Genomic DNA, 11,896 nt, shown 5'->3' with positions numbered 1-11,896 from the left:
GATGAGTAACGTTGAAGCAAAAAATGTGAAAATAAAAATATGATAAACAGAAGTAAAATTATTATAAGTATGAAATTCTCACAGAAGACCCCTAAAATATTGGAAAGAGTTATAAAGAAAAATTTCTCTTTATTTATTTACTGTAAGTTATTGAATTGAGGCATAATGATTGCTGGATCTGGTCCTTTTGTGGGCCATTCCTAGTCGTAACACATACTCTCCGTTACTGAAAATATAATAAGCAAGAACAGTGATGCTACATTCACTTCTTCTGTGTGCTATAGGTTACAGTCCGGTGTAGATGTAAAAACATCTAATCGGGAGAAACATTTCATTCACAAATCTCCATTTGAAGACGATCACAAAAGGGAATCATTTACATCTCCTTAAACAAATATACTAGTTTCCAAAATTTAAAGAAAAATCACAAAATAGCGATAACTCGTTCACAAATAAGCGAATCCGTATAAAATTCGAATATGCTATCTAATAGAAATTGCTGGGTAAAACTGCAATATGCAAATTAATGGCACTGAAATCGAAATACACAATCTACGAGGAGCATAAAATTACATGCTTCAGAGAAGACCTGAAAATTTCGCTGTGATACTGAGATAAAAAATCTGGGATAGCTAATTCGTATCAATGACCTCCAGGCATCCTTTGCCCGAAGAACTGAGATGAAGAGCTGTTGGGAAACTATAAGCGGCACAAAGTCAGACAGAAGTGGCTAGAGGGCTAAATGTGAGTCCTTTCCGTGGGTGACTTTGGCAACAATTTCTAACCCCAGATTCGGCATCCAGGAGGTTCAGCCAAGGACGAACAACCGCTACGACGAGCGCTGATGACCAGTATTTGTTGTTATGCGCTCGAAGGAATAGAACCTCAACTCCAACCCTTGCAGAATACTGTTTTACCTTTTTTAACTTTTGTCTTTGTTAAAATTACATGATAAACAAAGATAAACAGAAAATAATTGCCTCATCTGCATTACATTAAATAAGTACTTTACCTGCAGAAAAAAAGACAACCCAGTTCTGAAATTTTCGAATATCTGGAAATGTGTGATCCCAGTTAGTCGGGATATTTGGAATTCTACTTTACTTAAAGATGAGTAAATTTAAACAATAAACGAAAGTACTTTTTAAAATTGACTTCCGTGAAACTGACATAAAAGTTTAAAGTATTCGGCAGTATAATTAGGGAAAGTAAAGTTGAAATCTCGCGCTATAAACTTTGTACCAATTCGACAACTGTCTTTTATGTTTCCAGGAGGTGACTTTTAGCTACGTGAAAGGATCAAAAACTTTTCTTGGATAAAGAGAGAAGACCTGCTTATATTGACAACAAATATTTAAAAGATACTTAAGATAAAACTCAGATGATCGTGGAAGTAAAATAACTCTGCTTTTAAATTTAATCAATCATTTTTCCAAAATACTAGGCTTAAAAATTTATTAATATCATCTAATTGTGAAAACTTTATTTTTAAATTATTCAAAAAGTGATCTTATATAATTAGTCTATTAATAAAAAATACTAATGCTGTATCCGCTCCTGATACTATAAACCAGAGGTCGTTAACCTTTTGGTCATCGAGGGCACAAAATAAAATTTAAAATTCTTACCGGGAGCCACTCATTCAAGTTTCATAACTGAAATGTGATATGATGATTCAAGACATTTCCATGTTCTGATTGGGAGAGCTTGTATCGTTAGTCAAAATTCATATAACACTTGAATCGATAGAAATGATCATTAACGTATATTAGAGTCCAAGACAGTTAACTACTTAACAACACAAAACAACATTTTATTAACGAAATTCAATAAGTTTTACATAATTTCCACACACAGCATCGGCCATGAAAAATCTTACGCTTGTTCATTCTACAAATTTAAGCATCAAGTAAATTCTACAAAATTCAAGGCTCGAGTTATTTTTAAAAGTTTCAAACATCAAGTTATTTTTATAAGTTTCAAGCAAAAATAAATTCTACAAATTTCAAGTATCCAGTTATTTTTTATTTTTTTTCCTGGGCGCGTGGCAATAGCACCTTCTATCTGCCAAAGGCGGAAGAATAATCAGACATCAAATGGCTGCAGGTTAAGTGAAGGTTCATATTGATGATCAAGACAACTCAGCATTTGTGTGTCCCTTCGAAAAATATCTTACGAATGCCCTCTGGCCTGCGGAATGCCCCAGCAACATTCCAGAGATTGATAGACCGTTTCCGCAATGGCTTTGAAGACATCCTAACCCTCACCTATCTCGACGACATAATCATTTTGTCAGAATCATTCTAGAAACAACTTTCCGATCTCCAAGCTATTTTCGAAAGGCTACTGCTCTTCAAACTTCACGCAAATAGAGAAAAGTGCCACTTCGCTTATTGTCGTGTCGTGTCAAACACTTGGGATTTTGGATCACACAAAAAGGAATCGAAGGTTCATCCAGAAAATGTTCCCTCTATACAGAATTCCACCACCGAAAAACGTCAAGAAACTCCAATCCTTCCTTCAAATGTGTTCTGGGTTTAGAAGATATATGCAAAATTTCGAGGAAATATCACGACCCCTTAAAGATCTAGCAAAGAAAATCCAATGAGTTTCGACTAGTAAAAAGCATTAGTAACTCTAAAAAATTGCCTCATAACCTCTCCTGTGTTGAAGCAGACAAATGAAACTCAACCTTATAATCTTCAAAATGATAAAAGCAATTATGCTCATGGAGCCATTTTGTTTCATGGGAAAGGTCAAAAGAGTATCCTATCGATATTGAATATAACGGACTGCTTTCTCCGGCTGAGCGAAACTATTCGACGACAGAAAGAGAATCCCTCACTGTCGTCTGGACCCTAGAGAAATTTCGCGGTTACATTGAAGGATCAGAAGTAAATGTGGCCTCTGATTATAAATCTTTAAAATGGCTCTTGATCCTCAAGTCTCCAACCAAACAACTTGCTAGATGAGCATTTGAAATTCAGTCTTTCAACGTGAAAGTACAATACATACCTAGAATGCATACGTCGTCACCGACATGCTGTCCCGCCCAATTTCCGAAAACGAAGTTTTACCTTGCGAGAGTCCAAAAGACATGCGCAAATCCCAACTTTAAGATGAAAATTTAAAAATAATTATCGAAAGTCTCGAATCCTCTTATAGAACTGAACAATATGCCAACTGGACTAAAAGTGGATTTTTAATTAATCAAGGTGTTCTCTGCCGATACGTCATTGACTCTGATTCGGAAGAGGTCATTCTAACCGCCCAGCGCGAATACATCATGTGAAAGCACCATGACAGGCCAATGGCTTGACATTATGGAGAGGAAGGTGCATTTCAAAGAACTGCCAGTAGCTACTTTTGGACTGGTATGAAAAATATATATCCGGTTACATAAAAAGCTGTCCTGAATGCAGACGTATTTAGCTACCAACCAAAAGCCAGCTGGATTGCTAAGATATTCTAAATGTTCTGAGATCATCTCTGTAGACTTATTTGGATCATTGCCACAAACTAACACTGTAAGAAATGGGTCTTCATTGCCTAAGACTATTACTCATTGCTACGCGATGAGTAACATTCAACTCATTGCTACGCGATTAGTTGAATTATTTTCACTTACTCAAGATACAGCACGCGACAGCGCCATAACCCTCATTAAAGAAGTATTCATGCGGCATGGTATACCACGAAAAATCAGCAGCAGTAATGGAACACAATTTATTAGTGTGCATTGGTAGAAGTTTGGTGTGCATTAAAGCTGGATTGCTAAGATATTCTAAGTGTTCTGAGATCATTTCTGTAGATTGCTAAGATATTCTAAGTGTTCTGAGATCATCTCTGTAGACTTATTTGGATCATTGCCACAAACTAACACTGTAAGAAATGGGTCTTCATTGCCTAAGACTATTACTCATTGCTACGCGATGAGTAACATTCAACTCATTGCTACGCGATTAGTTGAATTATTTTCTCTTACTCAAGATACAGCACGCGACAGCGCCATAACCCTCATTAAAGAAGTATTCATGCGGCATGGTATACCACGAAAAATCAGCAGCAGTAATGGAACACAATTTATTAGTGTGCATTGGTAGAAGTTTGCTGTGCATTAAATATCATTCAAAACTTAATACGAGTTTGCTTTCTTCAATCAAATCCTGTGAAACGGAAAACAGAGATCTAAAACCTCGTCTTGCAATCATTGTAGAAGATGCGCATAACAACTGGCATTCGTAACTCCCAGTTATTCGTTTCGCTATGAATGAGGCCGTCTGTGACACTACAGGTTATACACCAGGATTCCTAATGTTTGGAAAACAGCTAAGGACTGTCGACGACGTCGTTCCCTATTTGAAGGCTGTGGTCGAAAACGATAACTCCCAAAATCACCCCTCTAGCTTAAGCGATTAGCAACTATTGCAAAGGAAAAAGAAGAAAGTATGGAAATGAAGCAGGATCAACATAAAAGGCAGTTTGACAAAGCATAACGACAAGTGTTTTATTTCCCAAATGACGAAATTTGGGTCACTTCGCATCCCTTTAGCAATGCAAAAAGACAAAAAGTTCATACCAAAGCGTGACGGTCCATACTTGATAATGATTATGACCTTTATATCATTTCAAGCCTTTCTAAACCATCGGAACCCTTAGGGACGTACCGTAGTCCGCACTAACGCTTTTCAAAGACACGTGCACTTCTCCCATTGTTCGCTCAGGAAGAGAAGTCGACCGCCAAAGGTTACTTTGCATTACCGAACCAATCAAGAACCTTGATGTTTCGGGCAATACTTCAAAGAGATGTTCCCTTCCCTGGGAAACCAAAAAGCTTCAGACTAGAGACAGTATTACAAGAGCTCCCAAGTCTTCTAGTTCTGTCTCCTAGACGGTACGTCGGCGGAGCCAAATGAGGAGTTTGTAACCGCTCCTGATACTATAAACTATGGTGGACTCACTTAACGAGAGTAATGTGTTCTCTGGTGAACAGTCAGAGAGAAACCTACTGTAAACGACAGTGAATGAACCTGGAGTCGGGTGTTAGTCGTCTAGCGTAAAGGTGCATGTTTTTTGAGCTTCTGCCTGTGCGATGGATTCTGATTCAGACGCGGCGGACGGGGATGACCTCCCCGCGTTACCTCGCTACCTCTGCTCAGGTGAATTTGGATATGAACTTTATTACGAGTTCTCCGATTGCTAATACCAGTGGATCTAGTTCAAATTATGAATGTGTAATTGCAGATTGGAATTCTATTTGTGATTTAGAGAATTTTGGCTATGATGTTACACAAGCAAAAATTGCTAAACTAAAATATCAACGCGATATTGTGAAAAGTACTCTGCATGAAAGGTGGGCTAAAAGGGATTGCACTGAACTGGACAATTTCACGATGGGATTTCTTGAGGAAATAAAGCTATTCAACAGACAAATCTACCGAATTAGAAGGTAATAATAATAATTTGTATACGTGCCCCGTCTTAGACATTACACATCTGGTACCAACTGTAAGACCCCCATATCAGGCAAGGGGCTGGATCCCAGAATTCGGTTTCCCAAGAGTTGAATATACGCTAATCATGCTACCACCCCGGGGTCCCAATCCTGGGTGGCAGACTTTAAAATGGTCTCTATAACCACGGTTACCGCCTGGGCCCGTGGGGTCACCACTCCCGGTTCTCAGGTTTCGCCGAGGCGGGAAACTATCAACTTGGAGATCAGACCGGTCGTTTCAAAGGCTACCCACCAGTACTACACGGGCTGCAGTTCACAATAGGTCATTACCTAGCAAACTACGGTGCCGTCCCACACCGAGGTGTGATCATCACACCGAGCTACAGAGCCTACTGCTCCGTGACTTATGCCGACCCACCCAGGCAGGCTGTGATGCTTCTCTGGCGATATGAAGCAACTCCAATGATGGAACACAGAAAAAAAACTTTATTTAACACTAACAAAAATGGCGACATACAAACAAGAAGAGAAAACATATTCTATCATTTAAAAATAAATTACATTCTTCGTGCGAGAGTCGCACGAGGCACTCGAGTCTGGTTTCAAATATTGCCATTCACAAATACCTTAATGTTCATCTAATTAAATTATTTAAACTACAAGATTTTAATATTATTTAAAGCTGTTACAAGGCCAACAGAGTTAGTCCTGAGGTATCTCCTCCTGGGCAAAGTGAAACCGCCAAGTTCAATGATATTATACCCCCGTGGCCGAGACTGCCTAGGTACAGATCCTAGCCAGTAGCTTCGCAGAGTTCTCTACGTCGACCCCCGGGGGGGAACTTAGAAGGCAAATGAAATTTATACCTAGAAGGTCGTTTCAAATGAACCTTTGATAACTGTAATGATGGTACCTTACGTGTTAAGCCTAATTCTGGTGCACGTGGGCAACACATCTAAGAGAAAAAGTAATGTAAGTGACTCTAATCTTTCTGAAAATGATAATATGTTTAAGAAACAGAATAAAACTGCTAGAGCTCCTAAAGCTAAGACTAAATTTGTGCAACTAACATCTAATAAATTTGAAGTATTAAGTCATGCAAATATTGTTGATAACAGTGTAAATCCAGACTGTGATGGCAATTCTCAGCCTGAAAATAATGATGTAGCTAATTCGAACTCAAATGCATCTGCAAATATTTCATATAGTAATATTTGTAATATATAAATATAAATGCTAGTAGTTCTCAACACGCCCCTACTGCTGTTCGACGTGTAATTCCCCCCATAATGGTTAGGCTTGAGGCAAACGTTAAGTCTAATGATCTTGCTAAGGACTTAGCCACTAAACTACCTGATGCCAAGTTTCTATTCCGTCAGAGTGGTAAATTTCTAAAGATTCTCCCCCGAACTGTTAATGATCATAGAACTCTGAGTAAATACTTTCTCGAAAAAGGCATCGATACTTTTGTAGTCAATTTTAGGCATGAAAAGCCTGTTAAGCTTCTACTGAGAGGCCTACCTTCTGATATGGAGGTCTCCAAAATCAAAGATGAGTTAGTTAAGCAAGGAATCAAGGTTCATAAAGTAGTGCAGCTGATAAAAAAATAGGACTCGGCCCCCCATGCCCTTATTTCAAGTACAGTTATTTAAAAATGAAGTAATCGATTGAATCAATAAACTGACTTATAGTATGTGTCTATTTTCAATTACGGTGGAAAAATATGTTTCGAAATTCCAAGTTCCGCAGTGCTTTAACTGCCAGAAATGGCACTACTCCTCTGAGAATTGTCATGTTTCCCCACGATGCGTGAAATGCGCTGAACATCATAAGACTCAGAACTGCGATAAAAGACGCTTAGACGTCCCGTAAGTGCTGCAACTGCGAAAAAGACGGTCACCCAGCCTTGTATAGGGGTTGTGACAAATTTCCTAGCCTTAAGAGACCTAAAAAGCCCTCTTCTGATCGCCGCAATGGTGTGAGTTATACTCAGACTTTAAAATCAGATAGTGAAGAAAAAAATGCCAATTCCTCTTCGGAACCTGCTGCTATGGACTTAAAGTTTTCTACAAATCTCACTAATGGTAGAAACGGCATGAACTCCGGTAGTTTGCCAAACGGCAGTAATCTGATGGAATTATCGGAACTAATGAAAATTCTAGCTGAATTTCAAAGAGCATTTAGAACTAACCTACACAAGGTCATGCACATTTTTAAAAGTAAATTGCCTGTTATGCAGGCTGCAAATGTGTATGTGTGATTATGGCAAAACCTCGAGGGCTACCTGCCTAAGGGAAGGGATGCCTTCGTGGAGGACTTTCTAAGGGAAACTGGCTCGTATATACGTTACACATGGGGGAAACCACGAACAGGCCCATGCAGCTAGCCCGTTCGCGGAATTCGAACCTCAGACCGAACTACCAAGGTTCAGCGACTACCGCTCGGCCGCTGGTGGGCCCCGCAGGCTGCAAATGACTTAGGTACTGAATCTAGCATCCTCTACTCCGTTATGGAGCAAATAAAAGCTTTAATTAACTTTATTTCCTATGTCGGTTATTTTGTGCTAATGCTTAGTAGGTCTCTCAAAAATTAATTCTATAATGCATTTATAAAAATGTGTAATAGAATGTTTAAAAATTATGTAATTTTCTGTATTTAAATGTTTATATTTAACTGTTTAACTTTTGGTACCATCTCTTGCTTTGGTTAAGCCTGCTGGGTATTTTTGCAATCCTTAATTTTTGCTTCCTCCTAAGTTATAGTACTCCTCATCTTACTTGCATTTCTCAGCCTAATTTGAGCGTCGCCACTGGTGTAGCCCTGAAACATTTCATCGAGAACTTTTTCCACTTCCTACACTGTTCCTGATCGACGTGATGTCTACTTCGGAAACTCTATAATTGCTTTTCCCTACGAGTTTTTTAACCTAATGTTCTCCCTCTGTTCTATGCTCGGACGCATTACAGATCGAAAATCGTCAACATGGTTAGCCCGGGTGCCTGAAGTTTGCGAACTGCGTTGGACTGAGTCGACAGTGGATGAACCTGTTAGGTTGTATCAGACCCCTGCTCTTTAAAATCTTAAAATTATATGTTATGTCCGTGTGTAACTTGTAATTAAATTATTGTTACTCAATAAAGGACTCATTTGTGATCACATCCAACACTTTCCTCGATAATGATAAAATTCTTATTAAAAATTACATAATTTATTTCTGTTAATAAATGAAGTTTAGCGGAAAAACGTTAGGGTGGGTGAATCTCATTAAGATATCAACGAATTAAATTCAGTACTATAACTACTTTTAGTCTTATACCAAATCAAAATTCTATGTCAACTATTTTTAATATTTAAATACCCATATCCCAGTCTTTTGAATGAAAAACTTAATGGCTAATCTTTGGTAACAGGTAGTTTGGCGACATTTTGGTAAGACGATAAAGGTTACTAGCTAGGACTTTAGCAGTGTACATGGATAGTCAAGAGTGTGCGCAATGCCATTTTTGTGCAATTCTGGGATGTTTTTTTTAAGTGAAAATAGGTCGACGTGTACATGGATACCGTGTATGTGCAATTCTTAAAAACGCGATAAGCAGTTTGCGATTCTGCACTTTCTCCCAATTTCGCACCTAATCTTCGTCATGATTAAGCATTTTTGTTCCATAAAAGTTCTAGCATAAGAGTAATTCGGCTAGCAGATTGTTGGAAAAAAATGTTGAGTAAAAAAAAAAACATGCCTTTACTTCGTGAAAACAAAATGGCGTCCAAACAAAAACTAGCAGGTTGCTGTAGCAGGGTTGGTCGCCAAAAAATCGCCGAGTTACCATAATCCAAAGATTAACCAACTTAATCTTTCGGGAACTGTAACAGTTACTAGTACCGCTGGATGACGGCTTGTGGTAATACATTTAAAATATCAATTAGATTTTTACTGCATGAGTTCGCGAGGTAAATATTTAAAATTATCCAGTAAATTTATAAAATATTTAAGGTACAATATATATATATATATAATTTTTGTTCAACTTTTGATTTTGTAACCTTTCAGATTGTGATTGAATTAATGATAACTATATGTGAACTAAAAATATATATAAGTTTCAATACAAAGAATTAGAATTTGTATTGGAAGTGTGTTTTGCTTGCATCCTGTCTTAAAAAGTGTTTGAGTCTACATGCAAACTAAACTAATAATTAATAAAAAAAAAGAGACACATAACAATGTTTTGATGCTACTCCTCAGCAACTGCAGTACTAAAAATTACTGAAATTTCTTTTACATATATTTTCACAAATTATAATTAAAAGTTTTGCAAAAAAAAAAACGTAAAAAAATACCCACAACTTTTTTTTAATAAATTACAAAAATAGTTTGAAATTTCTTTGGATAAAATCTAAATTACAGTTTATACATAAAGGAAATTTATAGACACACCAAGTTGAATTAAATTAACATTAATGGAAATTAAATTTTAAGTTCTACTTTTGAAAAATTTTTGCTTGTGGAATTTTTGCAATATAACTAATTTTAATATTACCTAACATTAAGCATACTTTCTGACATAGAAACTACAGAAAACATGCACATGTGATTTCAGATGTCTAATTTTGCATCAAAATGTGCACTACTATACATAAATTTAATGTACATATGAAAGCCTTATATCTAGGAACACAATTTGCAGTGGCAAATTTCATTAAAAACAGTTTCCCAGACATAATTTGAACAGCAGGTTTCCCCTCACAATATTACACAGGTAAAAAATTGCAACCCTGTTTTATGTATCTGGTCAACAAAACAGAAGGAAGGAAAAAATCATGAAACAAAACTAAACAGAATTTCTAGCAGCATGGAGTCTTCAAAATATTGCATTGAATAAGGTATTAAGGAAATTTGTTCACTAGTATAACAAAAATTCATCATTTTGGGACATGAAAATGAACTTTAAATTTTATTAGATAGCCAAGTATAACTCATTCTTTTTTTTTTTTCCACAGTGTATACATGAATATGAATATTAGTGAATAAAATAACATTGAAAGCAATATTTATATATAAAAAATTTTATTACACATAATATTAACTGGAAAATAAATGGATGTATATTACAAAAAGAATCAGTATAAAATTAAATGTACTGATAAGCTCTCTATAAATAAATATCATAAACAATGTGTAATAAAAAAAGACAATCCAGTTTTATGACAAATAATACCAAGTTTATTCATGAAGAGAAAATACCAGAATTTAAAGAAAAAACATACAATGAAGAAGTTTTAATTTATAACTTAAGGTTTTTATTGCATTTAAAAAAAATCCTCATTCATCATTTTCCATGCCTAATAAAAGTGAAATTAAGCTTAAGAGCCACTATTGATTGAATTAAAAAAAGAGAAAAGTAATTTTAATAATTCAACATCATATTTTGATTTAAGTGTTACTTTAAAATCATGGTATTTTTCTCAACTTATTTAGTTTAGATTCATTCTAACTTAACAGATCATTTGCTAAGGTTTTTTGGCATTTAATACTTTCTTAATTAACTCAATAAAAAGCTTATCCTCAGGAAATGCTTCATAATGCTCAATTTTTTTTTTTTTTTTTTTTTTTTTTTTTTTTTTTTTTTTTGGCTTGAGGTTGCCATATAAAAAATATATTATATAAATAAAAAATATACTTAAAAAAAGACATGTATTTTATCCATTAGCATTAATGGATATATTGCATTAAATGTTAAGCTGAATTTAAAACATGAGTTAAAATGAAAAAAATAATTGGTTTGTAATAAATACGCATGACATACAAATCAAAGAACATGTAATACTTGGAAGACATTCTTATGTTTAAATATTCCTGAGAACATTCTTGAATACACTTTAACACAAAAACAATACACAGATAACAAATTGGAAGAACTAAAATGAACCAAAGTTGTCAATCAAATGATTAAAAATGGAAGTTGCGATATTACACTTGACATCAACTTCAGAATAAACTCATGGAAAAGCACTCTAAAAATTTGCTTATTTCATTGGTACAACAGTAAAACAGAACTTTATTTTAATGTAATTGCTCTTATTAACTCTCTGAATAAAAAATGGCAACATATACATCTAACAGAGCAAAACTGCACTTCCATATCATACATGTATAACATATCTCTTCTATTCTAAGCTTAATCAACTATTTTATATAATTCATAAAGAATTTGACAGAAATATCAAACAATAGTTCTAAAACATATAATTACAACTTGAATTATAAAAATTAATATTTACATTGCTTACAATAGACACAGCTATAAAAAATGACAGCCAGTTACTGCCCATACACATCAGTTTTCTACATTTCATATAACAAAATGTGCATCACAACTGTACTGCAACTAAGGGGGGGGGAACTCAATATTTCAATAATATTTATAGTGTATACACATCAAC

This window comes from Stegodyphus dumicola, chromosome 12 (genome assembly GCF_044657685.1).
Source record: "Stegodyphus dumicola isolate Sdum_Otavi_A_Nest chromosome 12, ASM4465768v1".
Taxonomy (NCBI): Eukaryota; Metazoa; Arthropoda; class Arachnida; order Araneae; family Eresidae; genus Stegodyphus; species Stegodyphus dumicola.
Note: the sequence above shows the minus strand (reverse complement) of the source record.